This window comes from Chrysemys picta, chromosome 6 (assembly GCF_011386835.1).
Source record: "Chrysemys picta bellii isolate R12L10 chromosome 6, ASM1138683v2, whole genome shotgun sequence".
Lineage (NCBI taxonomy): Eukaryota > Metazoa > Chordata > Testudines > Emydidae > Chrysemys > Chrysemys picta.
Window position 1 is genome coordinate 57,034,372 of NC_088796.1, and position 15,888 is coordinate 57,050,259.

Genomic DNA, 15,888 nt, shown 5'->3' on the forward strand with positions numbered 1-15,888 from the left:
CTCCTAAACTAGGTACCGTAGGGACAGTCTTTAAAAATTCGGTGCATGCTACCTAAACATTCATCAGGCAACTTGCTGGGGGACCAGCCATAATGGATAATGCTCTACAAAATAGTGAATGCTCTATATATATTTTGGGATTTATATTTCTTCACTGTTAGCATATATGTAGACACTGCCAATGGGGGGAGCTTGCTATTCTATGTGCTTGTGTCTCTTAAATATGCCATTAAACTAAGACTCTCATACACCCATATTCAATTATAACCAAGTGTGTACAGTTTGCTTGTCATGATCATAGAATATCAGGGTTGGAAGGAACCTCAGGAGGTCATCTAGTCCAATCCCCTGCTCAAAGCAGGACTAATCCCTAGACAGATTTTTGCCCCAGATCCCTAAGTGGCCCCCTCAAGGACTGAGCTCACAACTCTGGGTTTAGCAGGCCAATGCTCAAACCACTGAGCTATCCTTCCCCACATGATAATATACATGTTTTTTGTTATGGAGGAAAACCAGCAGTTGAAGGAGTTTTGTGTTCTTACTGGGTCAGTTTTTGGTGAGTATTGGCCAATGCAGATATTTCGCATTTATCCACTAATGCCTTAACCTGAAATATAGTTCTGGAGAATGATTGTGACACTATTGTCTAAGGATTGCTCAATTGCAAAGGAGTTAGTACAGTCACAGATGTTTTATTGGCTTGCAGTACGTGCTACTACACACGTGGAAAGCTTATAAAAGAAGAATGCTTGTTTGATTTTTGACTCATGACCATCAATGCTGACATCTTGCGTCACTTTGACATGTTGCTCAATGGGCCTGGTTATGAGTTCACTGTAAATGCATCAGCATTTTTGGAAGAAGCTAGTATGGTGATGCTAGTTGCATAATTTGGATTTGTAGCCACTGGCAATGTTTGTAGGGTGTATGGTCACAAGACTAATCTATTTTGCCGTCACAGACTCAATGATTTGGGAGAAAATGCAAACGGGGAGAAATCCTATTTTCTAATAGCATGAAACTCTATTGGCTTACTTCTGCGTGTTCGCTGAGTACCCGAGAGACAATGAAGATTCATCTCAAAGCACTGCAGCTGCATGCTCCTCTTCAGATATGTCAGACAGCCAGACTCTGACAGGAGCAGCTTTACAGCTGAAGTGACTTCAAATTGACAAGAGTCATTGCTTCTGCTGGCGCTCTGATCCCAGGCAGTATTTAAAACCTGATGCAGACTATAAGTAGCTCTTAGATTCTACCAGATGAATGAATACATAGTTAGACAGCTACTCATGTAAAATGAATGGACTAGATTTCAACCCATCTGCTCCATCATTGTACATGAACAAAACTGAGACACCCATGTTTAGATCATCCCTTCTCTTAGATGTAGAAAGAGCCCCTGGTTGTTCCCCTGGGAGCTTATCCTTTGGGTTTGAAGGAGCAAGAGGAGCTGCAGTTTATGCCCAGGTACAAATTTTCTAGGCAGCTGGAAGAAAAACATCTATTTTCATGCTAACTCATGTAAAAGCATCTCATCCCTCCTCCAAATTCTGCTTCCATATATTGGCATAGTCTACATAAGCATACACAATGCATAGATGCTTTTTAGGCGTTTATGGTGATTTACATGTTGAATCAAGAGCATAATAATAGACCTGATAGAGTATTCATATTTTTTAAAGGATGTTTGAATTGGCTGGTGCATCAGAGTCTTGCTGAGCAGACAAGTAAATAAATAAAGCAAGTATTATTGTTTTGCTAAATAGGGCACAAAATCCTATTAGGAAACTTCTTAAAGAAAGTCACTAGGCAAGATTCTGATCTTACCTTCACTGGTGTAAATCCAAAGTAATTCCATTGATTTCAGTGAATGTTCTCCCACAGCAATTTAAAAATGTCCAGAATATTATTTTTAATTTTCAGAGATTGATAACTTAGTTAAATTCTGTCCATGCCATACAAGCCCTAGATCCCCCTAACATCCTGGGACCAGATTCTTCACTGACTTATATCCTGCAAGCCCATAGATATGCACATTGAAAAATGTGATCTTCGAGGATTATTGCTGGTATTACAAACTGTTATTCTTAGCCAGAAACTTCATATACTAGAGTTTTACCCCAAAGGGTATTCTTATGGGGTTACTTAAGGTGAGTATTGGACATTTCTCATCTGTCTACTAATGACTTAACACAAAGCATAATTTTGTACAATTGATTCAATAAACGGGGATTATAGTGGAAGACTGAGTCGATTTAGTGCCAGATTCTACCATCAGATAATGCATGTAGCTCCCATTGATTTAACCATCATAATCAGTGTTGTGTACGTTGGGCTATTGCAGTAAATTCTGCTTTCAGTAACACTGGTATAAATTAGGGGCAACTCTGAATCAACACCCATGTTACTCATAACAGAATTTGCCCTTGTGCTGCTTAAATTAACTATAAGGTATTGTTTTGCACGCATGCACATGTACAAGTTAGCTGTAGCCAAAAGTTTAATCTTCAAATCTCAATGTGTTTCCCTCTTTATTTGGTTTCACAGTAGGGAACTAAGAGAGTGTATATATATGTCATTTCATGGTTGATTTATCATGTGTGTACTAAATATATTGAAGCAACTATCTGCATTCTAATACTCAAAACATAAGTCATCATTTCAAATGTTATTGAACCAACTAAACGAGACTTATTATTCTATGAAGATCAGGGAGTAAATGTGTATCCCAATCTTCATGGTAGCTTGAAAGCCTCTGGGTAAGAAAGCTTTCTAACAAACACACATGCATTCACTGTACACAGAGGCATCTTCTTTATGCAAATACACAGCTATTAAGTACATTTGACAGGAAACATTGTAACCTACCAACCTTCTACCAGGGCCACCCAGAGGATTCAGGGGGCCTGGGACAAAGCAATTTTGGGGGCCCCTTCCATAAAAAAAAGTTTCAATACTATATTTTTTACATTTCCAAATACATGATACTAACCAGTGAAATACATTCAAAAATTAATTTTTAATAATTTGAAAATACACAAAATACATTATTTAAAAACATTAAATGCTTTAATGATATGTACACATTTGTAATTATATAATGGGCTGTCGCTGGGTGATGGTTGGTGCCAATGGGCTGTTGCTGCCTGGGGGTGGCGCTGTTGTTGCCCAGGGCTGGGTGGGGAGCTGGGCTCTGGGTCGGTGGGTGCCTGGTTCACAGGGGCTGGGCTCAGAGCTGGGGGTCAGAGCTGTGTGGGCGGGTGGGATCAGGAGGGTGTCTGGCTCAGAGGGGCTGGGCTTGGAGCGGAGGGTCAGGGGGGTGTCTGGCTCAGAGGGGCTTACCTTGCTGCTTCCTCCCGCCTCTCCCGGACCCTCAGCGCACCGCATCCAGAAGCGGCCCTGGACAGAGCTAAAGCAGCATGGCTCCACGGGACTTGAGCTCCCGCCACTCGGCTGCAACTCGCAGCCCCGCCCCCTTACCACGCAGCTTCAAGTGGGAAGAGCTCAGGCCCCAGCGGTGCCTTGCCACTTTAGCTCTGTCCCGGGCCGCTCCTGGACGCAGCGGGTTGAGGTGCCGGGGGATGTGGGAAGGTGGAAGTGGGGGGGGAGCCTCCAACATTCTCGTGGGGGCCCCTGCAGGGCCCGGGGCAAATTGCCCTCCCTCCTCCCCCCCAGGCGGCCCTGCCTTCTACCCTGGTCTCCCTGCAGACACAGCCACTGGTGAGGCATCTTCATAATTATTGCCTTCTATCTGGCAATGACTGGAAGGCTGAACACTTCAGAAGTAAGCCTTGGTCTTACTGATAGGGAAAGGTGTTGCTAATAGAATAATTTTGTCAGTGGCTGTTGTTAAAGACTGCCTGAGGGATCTGACTAGAGACCCAGAAGAGAGCAATGCAGTCTGGGAACTGTCAGCACCCAGGTTGGGACTGTGACTTTAACAACTCACCCCAACTCCTGGCTGAAATGTAGCAGCTTAGAAAGGTCTCCATGAATGTGTTGTAATAGTATTTGGTGTCAAAAGTGCAAAGGAGGGTTTTGCCAGAAGATGGATGGATTTCAGCTCAACATTTTAAGCTTTGAGGACAATGAAGTGGAGAAAGTAGATACCGCAGTTCAGAGTATTCAAAAATGCTCCCCAGAGCCTCCAACTTCCAAAAGCCATGCCCTTCAATATAAGAACATAAGAAAGGCCGTACCGGGTCAGACCGAAGGTCCATCTAGCCCAGTATCCGGTCTACCGATAGTGGCCAATGCCAGGTGCCCCAGAGGGAGTGAACCTAACAGGCAATGATCCAGTGATCTCTCTCCTGCCATCCATCTCCACCCTCTGACAGACAGAGGCTAGGGACACCATTCCTTACCCGTCCTGGCTAATAGCCATTAATGGACTTAACCACCATGAATTTATCCAGTTCTCTTTTAAACTCTGTTATAGTCCTAGCCTTCACAACCTCCTCAGGTAAGGAGTTCCACAAGTTGACTGTGCGCTGTGTGAAGAAGAACTTCCTTTTATTTGTTTTAAACCTGCTGCCTATTAATTTCATTTGATGACCCCTAGTTCTTGTATTATGGGAATAAGTAAATAACTTTTCCTTATCCACTTTCTCCACATCACTCATGATTTTATATACTTCTACCATATCCCCCCTTAGTCTCCTCTTTTCCAAGCTGAAGAGTCCTAGCCTCTTTAATCTCTCCTCATATGGGACCCGTTCCAAACCCTTAATCATTTTAGTTGCCCTTTTCTGAACCTTTTCTAGTTCCAATATATCTTTTTTGAGATGAGGAGCCCACATCTGTATGCAGTATTCGAGATGAGGGCGTACCATCGATTTATATAAGGGCAATAATATATTCTCAGTCTTATTCTCTATCCCCTTTTTAATGATTCCTAACATCCTGTTTGCTTTTTTGACCGCCTCTGCACACTGCGTGGACATTTTCAGAGAACTATCCACGATGACTCCAAGATCTTTTTCCTGACTTGTTGTAACTAAATTAGTCCCCATCATATTGTATGTATAGTTGGGGTTATTTTTTCCAATGTGCATTACTTTACATTTATCCACATTAAATTTCATTTGCCATTTTGTTGCTCAATCACTTAGTTTTGTGAGATCTTTTTGAAGTTCTTCACAGTCTGCTTTGGTCTTAACTGTCTTGAGCAGTTTAGTATCATCTGCAAACTTTGCCACCTCACTGTTTACCCCTTTCTCCAGATCATTTATGAATAAGTTGAATAGGATCGGTCCGAGGACTGACCCTTGGGGAACACCACTAGTTACCCCTCTCCATTCTGAGAATTTACCATTAATTCCTACCTTTTGTTCCCTGTCTTTTAACCAGTTCTCAATCCATGAAAGGACCTTCCCTTTTATCCCATGGCAGCTTAATTTACATAAGAGCCTTTGGTGAGGGACCTTGTCAAAGGCTTTCTGGAAATCTAAGTACACTATGTTCACTGGATCCCCCTTGTCCACATGTTTGTTGACCCCTTCAAAGAATTCTAATAGATTAGTAAGACACGATTTCCCTTTACAGAAACCATGTTGACTATTGCTCAACAGTTTGTTTTTCTATGTGTCGGACAATTTTATTCTTAACTATTGTTTCAACTAATTTGCTTGGTACAGACGTTAGACTTACCAGTCTGTAATTGCCGGGATCACCTCTAGAGTCCTTTTTAAATATTGGCGTTACATTAGCTAACTTCCAGTTATTGGGTACAGAAGCTGATTTAAAGGACAGGTTACAAACCTTAGTTAACAGTTCTGCAACTTCACATTTGAGTTCTTTCAGAACTCTTGGGTAAATGGCCTCTGGTCCCGGTGACTTGTTAATGTTAAGTTTATCAATTAATTCCAAAACCTCCTCTCGCGACACTTCAATCTGTGACAGTTCCTCAGATTTGTCACCTACAAAAGCCAGCTCAGGTTTGGAATCTCCCTAACATCCTCAGCCGTGAAGACTGAAGCAAAGAATCCATTTAGTTTCTCCGCAATGACTTTATCGTCTTTAAGCGCTCCTTTTGTATCTCGATCATCAAGGGGCCCCACTGTACTCTTTGAGCAAAACAAACAGTAAATGTGGTGCATATCATGTGATGAGCTCCAGGTACTGATGAGAGACAAGTACATGTTACAATGCAGACCCAAAAACAAAACAGTTATGGTATGTGTGAATTTTAAATAACAAAAGCAAATTCAACACCCATACCACAGCCAAAACACTATGAATCTGTTGCCATTGAACTCAGTGGGTATTTTAGTACATGGGAGCAGAATTAGGCACTAAATCTGGAGCTAGGAAACTTGTGATCAGCAATAGTACCCTTTAGTATTAGGCCGATTTATATGGGTTGAGCTCCTGTGTATTCTTCCATCTCTGTCCTCCTTTCCCTCTCTTGTGTTCTGGTCTCCCCTGCCTCTTTACAGTTATCACTACTGTAGGTGGGAGTAGGTGCTCCAAAGGTGTGGGGGTGGTTCTTTCCCCACTCTCCCTCCAGTGTCTTCCAACGTCTTTTCTCTTAACTAATAGATGGCTATTTATACATCTACAAAGCATGCCACTATGGCTTTACAGATACCGAGTGTATGAACAAATAGTCATCTCTTTTCAAGAAAATAATGTGATGCTTTTTCTGCCAACAATACTTGTTCAACAAGTGCCCTGTGTCATGATAGCAGTACACCCCCGTAGTGCCAACTCCTGACTGATTTACATCTTCCAGGGGGCAATGCTGTGTGTTTCCAAGATGGCCGCACAGTGACAAGGAGGGTGGAAGGAGTTTCCTTACACACTGTGCAAGGACCACACAGAATTTCCCTTCATGCATATAAGGGAGCATGCAGACAGCTCCCTCCTACTGCCTTCAGGGCGCACAGTACCCCAAAGGGGATAGTGAGGAAGGCAGACCCTTGGCTTAACCCCTCTGTGCTGCACAGGATGGGTGGGAACAGTGAGCTGTACTTCACCAAGGAGTGTAGCATCAGTGTCACAGTCTGTGTGTGCCCAGCATCTGCAGGAAGGACAATGCAGGGACATTCTTCACAAGGACTCCCAACACCATTCTCCTATAGACTTATAGGAGGTGTGATGGGGTCAGACCAGATGGCTATAGGAGAGTGGTCCTTTTGAGTGCCAGGATGTGGGCCAGGAGAAGCAGGTCCCTTTCTCCTTGGTAGCTGAACAGGGTTACTTTTGGTTAATTAGGACACCTGGGGCCAATCAAGAGCCTGCTAGAACCTGTTAAAAGCCTTTTCTCCAGCCAAATGAGTATGTGCTAGGAGAGGAAAGCATGTTACTGGAAAGGTGGGTGGTGCTGATACCAGCAAGCACCAGAAAAGAAACCCTGCAGATACAGAAGTGAAGGGTGGGTGAATCTCTGCCCAAGCAGGGTCTGAGGGAAGAGACCCTGCCCAAGGAGAGAGAATGAACCAGGTGTCTGGTCTGTGGCCACTGCACCTGCAGGGGTTACCAAAGACTGAGAGCTCCCTTCAAGGAAGCTGGGAGAAACCATGCTCCAGCAGAGTGTGGACAGCAAGCCCAGAGTGTGTGGGGGAAAACCTCTGAGGGAAAGAAGCACTATACAGAAGTGCAGGACCCACCGAGGCCGAGAAGAAGCTCTGTGACAGAGCGTCAAGAAATTCATCAGTTGTGTACCATGCTAGACTGTTTATCGATGAAACACAGTAGTACTAAACATTCTCTGGTAAGTCACTGCTTTAAAGTCCTGGACTAAAGCACTAGAACTCAGTCAGGCCATCAGCTCAAGGCCTGATTTGGAGGCTGGTGAATAATTGTGCAGTTAGATTTTGGGTACAACACACAAGACTTGTTATGAAACACACCCAGGGTTCTGAACAATCTAAAAACAATCTCTCTTCCACCCTCATCTAGACTGACAACTGTCAGGGCCAGAAATGTGTGTAAATAGGATCCTAACCCAGCCTTGTAATTACTACAACTCCACCCATAGGAGGGTTTTCTTCAATGAGTGAAGGATCCTTCATTTTAGATTCTTTTCTAATTCAAACATAACCTCTAACAGAATGCTGAAGGCAGGTCAAAGAGCCGCACAGAATGTCCCCAGTGTCACTGGAACAGCCCAGGCAGGAGGGGCAACTACAGCAGTCATTAAAAAGGTGCAGCATGCTTTCTCTCAGCTCAGTTGTATTCCCTGTGCTTATTACATTGTACTGTGTAACATGAAATTTGTCCCTCTGGTATGTAAAAGGATTGCTCAGACTCCACCTGCTTCAAGGGGAACTGAAATGACAGCTCAACATGTCATCACATGCTCACAAATGAATTATATGAATATTAATTATAAATAGATTTTGCTAGTGCCAAGCTTCTAAAAGGAACAGGAAACCATGTATCACTGGTAGACTTGATATATAAAATTACACCACTCTAGAGACCTTAGCTGACTGACCTGTAGTGCCTGCCTGACCTGCTGTCCCTCCACTCTCCCCCTTCCTCATGCCTGTGATTCTAGCATTGCTCACAATCCAAGCACACAACCTTCTTGCTATGCCCACAATCCCAGCATTCTCTACCTTGAAGCTGAGAAGAGCCCTTTCCTGCCACCGAAAAGCCCTAAATGGTTGGGCTCCCTAAAAATAGCCATTAGGCAATGCTAAGGAGAATGGTGTGGCCTAAGTCCCACCCCAAGGACTCTAATTAGCCACAGTGAAATTGCTTCAGCAGGAGAGAGCAAGGGAGCCCCTGCATCAGATTGTAGCCCATTGGTTAGGGCCCTCACTGGAGAGAAGGCAGAGCTGTGCTCAGGTGGAGGAGGGCCTTGAACTGTGAAGTTGCGCATCCCAGGTGAGTACCCTAATCACAGGGCTAAAAGTTCTGAGGGAGGGCTCTGCCTCCTGTTGCTGCCTCCACCCACAAAAACAGGGTAGGCACCTAATGCTAATAGGTTTGCAGCTGAGAATCCCAAGCAGAGGGAGGCACCTTCCTCCAACCTGGATTTAGGTGCTGAATTCCAAGAACAGGGGGTGAGGCTTAGGACACACCATTCTCCTCAGCATTTCCTAATGGCTAATTTAGGAGATGAGTCACCTTACCATGCTGGCTTCTGTGGATTCCATTCTCAGGTGCCTATCTATTCCCATTCATTGTACAGGGAGCCTCGGTGCTGAACTCAGGCTTTGTGAATCCCAGTGGTGGTTGGGGTTTTTTTTTTCTTCTTCTTTCTTTTCTTTAAGGCACCTAGAAGTTAGGCATGGTGATGCTCAGTATCAACACACCTAAGTTGCTTTGTGAATCTAGCCCTTAGGCACATACTTAAACCACTGGGAGTATGCATGTATTTAACTTCAAATGCTCTGCACATTGCTATATCAAAACCTAAATGCCTCGGTCGTTGCACCCGAGGTGAGTACCCTGTTGGAATCAGACTAAAGATGAGGAAGGGATCTGTGTATGGAGGGTAAAGTGCTGGTAGACAGAGTAGCTGGAAAATCAAATAAATTCAGACCTTTGAAAGTAGCATGGAGGAGGCTAATAAATTGCCAGAGGATCCACTGACTTTTTTAGTAGAATAGCTAATGCAGAACTTCCAGAGATTTATATTAAAGATAATCCTCTGAATATCAGAAAATTATACAGAATCCCCCAGGAGATGGACAAGTAATCCTCTGAGCCAGTATACACAGTTACTGTTATGCCATCACACCCAAGGGATACAGACCTTGTTTTTGAATGCAGCATGCTCCAAAGGAGAAAGTAAATGGAAAAACAACACCATCTTGCTTGTCTAAACCAGCAAATGAGACTTGAGTGTTCCTGAAAATGATCTTGTATTGCAAAGGAAACAGAAGCTGAGGTTTGTCTCATCACAAAAATAACATGATGGAAAAGGCTTCTGGTTGCTTTTCTGACAGTACAAAATATCAGGTAACCCAAAAAGGAAAATAATTGGAGAGATTCTGAATAAATGGGGAACTGAAATATCCAAGTTTGCTAAGAGCTACTGCTGGATGCAAAGAAACTAATAGATACAAAAGTTTGAATATAATTGACTCCTACAGTTAGCTGTGACAAGTGTTCATTTTGGGGCTGATTCATGTTCTAATGTGTACCCAAATATCTATGTGAAACTGTTGGAAAATGTGTCCTTCAAACCTAAGGGGAAAGGTAAAGTAAGTGCCCCTATTCTACCAGAGAATGTACTGAGTTCCTCTTTTTGTATGCTGGGTTTTATCTCATATATACTGTACTATAGTTTAAGTGTTAACCTAACTGAATTTTACCCTAAGCAAATGCTGTAGACATTTTCACATGGTCTGAGGGGAAAGGTTACACTTTGATTACAGATTGTATAACATATCACTTGATACTCCAGTACAAGTGGCTGAATGGGATGGAAGAGGAGGGTATCCAGGCACATGCATTAGGCTGAGAGTGCACATTTTTTCCCCTGGGAAATTGTCTGTATATTTTATCGATAATTTGCAAAACAACCAACCAAAAAACGTGGCTTGCAGCTTTTCTGGATATCTAGTGGGATTTAATCAGCGTTAAACTACATATGCCAGGAAATCACATGATATGTGGTTGCTAGGAAGGTACCCTTGAGTTCCCATCTGACTAGCAAACTTTTCACTTTGAACTTGAAATGTTCTGGATGCGAGTATTGAACTATGACAATGTAGCAATAGGAAGGTATCATGCATGAGGCTCCTGAATCTCTACACAGATCTCAGGCTAGCCATCTAGAGAGAGGGGCTATCTGTGCAATAACCAAGTATCTTGGTGTGGCTTCCTAGGGCAATGTGGTTCCTTCAAGATTTAGAAAATTTTAAACCACTGCTCCCACCCCACCCCCCCCAGAGGTTTTCCCAATATGATGGGACAACCTGTAGAAATACTATGATGACTTAAGCACAGTGCCCAGATAGAGTGATTGAAATGGAATGTAGAAGCCTTCACTACTAACATCTCTACTGAGACTTCAAACATACATTAACATTGTAGGCAGATAATTGTGATAGTCACTGTCAACTCTCCCATGATAAGACTCAAGAGACCCAGGGGTGTAAAAACACCTAAAGTTACAGCTCCTTTTTGCAAAGATTCCCTGGAGATTTTTTTCATCAGTGGAAAGAGGGGAGGGGGAGGAGGGAAGTTTCCATACAGGAGAATACTGTTTTCAGCCTACATTGCATGGGAACATTAATGTATGAAATCTAAATGCATCTTAATTTGAGATGGTGAGCAAAACCAGGTTTGAACTCCATTTTGGATTGCAATATTCAGCAATCAAATATGGACCTGCATTACCTTGACTTTTTCAAATCTGAGAGAAAATGAAACTATTCCACCACTAATAGCCGCAGACTCTAGCAAAAATTAGTGAAATTTCCTATCTAAGGATTTTCCATAGTACCCATCACTGTAATAAGAACAGCTATGCTGGGGGAGACTTATAATCCATGTATCCCAGTATCCTGTCTTCTGACAGTGGCCAGTACCAGATGCTTTAGGGAATGAACAGATTGGGTCAATCGAGTGATCCATTTCCTGTCATCCAGTCCCAGCTTCGGACATGGGGTTTTGTCCTGACTATCTTGGCTAAGAGCCATTGATGGACCTATCATCCATGAAATTATCTAATTCTTTTTTGAACCTAGTTATAGTCTTGGCCTTCACAACATCCCCTGGCAATGAATTCCACAGCTTGACTGAGTTGTTTGAAGAAATACTGCTTCTGATGTTTTAACCTGCTGCCTATTAATTTTGTCGCATGGCTCCTACTTCTTGTGTTGCACGACGGGGTAAATAACACTTCCATATTCACTTTCTCCACACCATTCATGATTTTATAGACCTCTATCATATCCTTCCCACTCCTTTGTCATTTCTTTTCTAAGATGAACAGTCCCAGTTTCTTTAATCGCTCCTCATATGGAAACTGTTCCATGCCCCTAATCATTTTTGTTGCCCTTTTCTGCACCTTTTCCAATTCTAATAAACCTTTTTTGAGAGAGATTACCAGAACTGTACACAGTATTCAAGGTGTGGACATATCATGGATTTATGTAGTGGCATTATAATATTTTCTATTTTATTATCTAACCCTTTCCTAATAGTTCCTAACATTGTTAGCTTTTTTGATTGCTGCTGCACATGGAGCAGATGTTCTCAGAGAACTCTACACGATGACTTCAAGATCTTTCTTGAGTAGTAACAGCTAAGTTAGAGCCCATCATTTTGTATGTATAGTTGGGGTTATTTTTTCCAATGTGCATTACTTTGTGCTTATTAACATTAAATGTCATCTGTCATTTTGTTGCTCAGTCACCCAGTTTAATGAGATCTTTGTGATTCTTCATAGTCAGTTTTGGACGTAACTATTTTGAATTGTCTGTCTGTAAATTTTGCCACCTCACCACTCATCCCTTTTCCAGATCCTTTATGACCATGTTGAACAGCACTGGTCCCAGTACATACCCTTGTGGGACACCTCTATTTAACTCTTACCACTGTGAAAACTGACCATTTATTCCTACCCTTTGTTTCCTATCTTTTAACCAGCTACTGATCCGTGAGAAGACCTTCTGTCTTATCCCATGACTGCTAGTTTGCTTAAGAGCCTTTATTGAAGGACCTTGTTAAAAGCTTCCTGAAAGGCCAAGTACACTATATCCACTGGCTCACCCTTGTCTGCATGTTTGTTGACCCTTCCCTCAAAGAATTCAAACAGATTGGTGAGGCATGATTTTTCCTTTACAGAAGTCATGTTGTTTCTTCCCCCAACATATTGTTTTCCTCTGTCTGATTAATTTTTTTCCCCTACGATTTCAACCAATATGCCTGGTACTGTAGTTGGACATACAGGCCTGTAATTGCCAGGATCGCATCTGGGGTGTGTGTGCGGGTTTTTTTTTTTTAAACTAATGTTACATTATCTATCTGCTAGCAAGTGGTATGGAGGCTGATTTTAAGTAATAGGCTACATACCACAGACAACAGTTCTGCACTTTCATATTTGAGTGCCTTCAGAATAGGGTGATCAGACAGCAAGTGTGAAAAATCGGGACCGGGGTGGGGGGTAATAGGAGCCTATATAAGAAAAAGACCCAAAAATCGGGACTGTCCCTATAAAATCGGGACATCTGGTCACCCTACTTCAGAATCTTCAGTGAATACCATCTGGCCTGGTGATTTACTACTTTTTAATTTATCAGTTTCCTCTACTGACATCTCAAGCTGGGATTGTTCCTTAGATTTGTCCCCTAAAAAGAATGGCGCATGTGTAGAGCTCTCCCCCTCATCTTCTGCAGTGAAGACTGATGCAAAGAACTCATTTAGCTTCTCCACAACAGTCTTGTCTTCACTGAGTGCTTCATTAGCACTTCATTGAGTGCTCCTTTAGCACCTCGATCACCCACTGATACTTAATCTGTCTTCCTGCTTCTGATGTGCTTAAAAATTTTCATTTAGTTTGTCTTTTGCTTCTTGCTCTTCAAATTCTCTTTTGGCCTGCCTTACTATGCAGTTACAGTTGACTTGACAGAGTTTATGCTCCTTCCTATTTTCCCCACTAGGATTTGACTTCCAATTATTAAGGATGCCTTTTTATCTCTGCCTCTTTTACTCTTTAGCCATGGTAGCTTTTTTTTGGGGGGGGGGGGGGGGAGGAGTCCTCTTACTCTGTTTTTAAACATTTATTTGGGGGTATGCATTTAGTTTGAGTCTCTGTTATGGTGTTTTAAAACAGTCTCCATGTAGTTTGCAGGCATTTCACCTATGTGACGGTTCCTTTTAATTTCAGTTTAACTAGCTTCCTCATTTTCTGTAGTTCCCCCTTTTGAAATTAAATGCTACTGTGGTAGGTGTCTTTGGTATTCTCCCTACAAGGTTGTTAAATTTTAATTACATTATGGTTGCTATTACTGAGCAACTCAGCTATATTCACTTCTTGGGCCAGAACCTGTGCTCCATTGAGGATTAAATCAAGAATTGCCATTCTCCTTGTGGGTTCTAGAACAAGCTACTCCAAGAAGCAGTCACTTCTGGTGTCTAGACACTTTATCTCTGCATTCCTTCCTGAGGTGACAGATACCCAGTCACTATGAGGATAGTTGAAATCCTCCATTACTATTATGTTTTAAGGCCTTGGTAGACTCGATATTCCTGCGCATTTTACAATCACTGTCACCTCCTAATCAGGTGGTTGGTAGTATATCTTGTCTGCTATATTCTTATTCAAGAATGGAATATATATCCATAGAGATTCTATGGTACATCTTGATTTATTTAAGATTTTTACTTTATTTGACTTTACATAATTAAGTGGTTCTTTGATTCTCAAAACTGTGCCAGCTACTGCCAAGTACAATATAACCACTTAATCATGTTAAATCAAGGCTATAAAAATCTTAGTCATTGCATAATAAGTGTTTTAAGGCACTAGAGAAATGAAGTGTTGCCAAGAAGACTGATATCCATAACCAGTATAAATCAATAAAACGTAATTGCACTCTGTACCTTGACCTTCTCTTTAAAGTAGTATCACAGTGGTGAATGTATGCTTCAGGAACTTTGAGAAACAATTAAGTAATTTAAAATTTTAAATAGTTTGTTGGCAATAATAATTCATCTACAGTTTCAGAGGGATTTAAGTAAGTTTGATTTCAGTGGCATCACATCCAGGATAAATTTGGCCCACTGAATCTCATTATGAGGTTAACATTAACAAGATGCTAAAACAGAGCACTCTTCACTTTTACATTTTTGTCTATTGTTTCAACCTGCTGATGCATTAGTTCTCTGATTCCAATAAACCAGGCAATGCATGCTAAAGTGTTACATATTTCAGCCACTACACCTAAACTAGATGTGTCCTAACTGATTCCAAGCCAGGAGCGTTGCCTGCTGAACCCATAATTATTGATATTCTTATCCACTGTTTATCTTTTCAGTAGTAGAGGTCGTGGTTTGGATCAATTCCTCCTACCCCCGCTTTCCCCCTCAACTTTGAACTCTGAGAACTTTCTGGCAATTGCTGTTTTATTGTACCACATTTTACTAGCAATGGGAAGGGGAAAGTATTTAGCTTCTGTTGTTGTTGCTGGTTGTTCTGTTACAAGTACTTTGGAGGCTCCTGTCACCATATTTAGGTATCTGTTAAACCGGTTAAAAGAAACAAATCATAAGAGAAGGAAACTCATAATCCAGTGCCCTCAAGAGCATCTATCTCCTTGATGAGCTCTGAGCCAGTAGAGAACATCCAGAAGATGAGGAATGCAAATGAGAATCCAGTGACTGCCATTGATAGAAAGCCTGGACAAAGGAATACATCTTGTATTGCCCCATGAACATGGCCCTGCTAACGCTCAGACATATTTCCAGCTGGATCAAATTCCAGAGATGAGGCTATGTCAAGGATCCCTCCCCACTCTAGACGGGGCCACATTCATGGGGCAATACAAGATGTATCCCTTTGTCCAGTCTTTCTATCAATGGCAGTCCAGTTGCCAGTGGTATTAGTTGGCAGATTAAACAGGCCAGGGTGGAATGGGCATGAGACTGAATTACCCTGTCACCTAGAAGGATAATCCCTTCACATCAGGATTGAGGCATCCTGGAGATGTTTACTTTGCCACTTACCATGCAGCACTAACCATTCTGAGTAGACAGAGGATATCCGCATCTAGGGCCATCAATCCAGTACCCTCTATTAACTTGAGTGTTTAGAAACACATCAAGAAAAAAATTAAAGCCCTAGACAAGGGGAGAGACCAACAACGTTTCTGGACAAAACTACTACAGCTTATAGGCTGCTTTGGTGTTTTCCCAACCCTCCTCATTACTAACCTTCCATTTTAAAATATATTGTACATAATAAAGATTAAATTAAAAGGG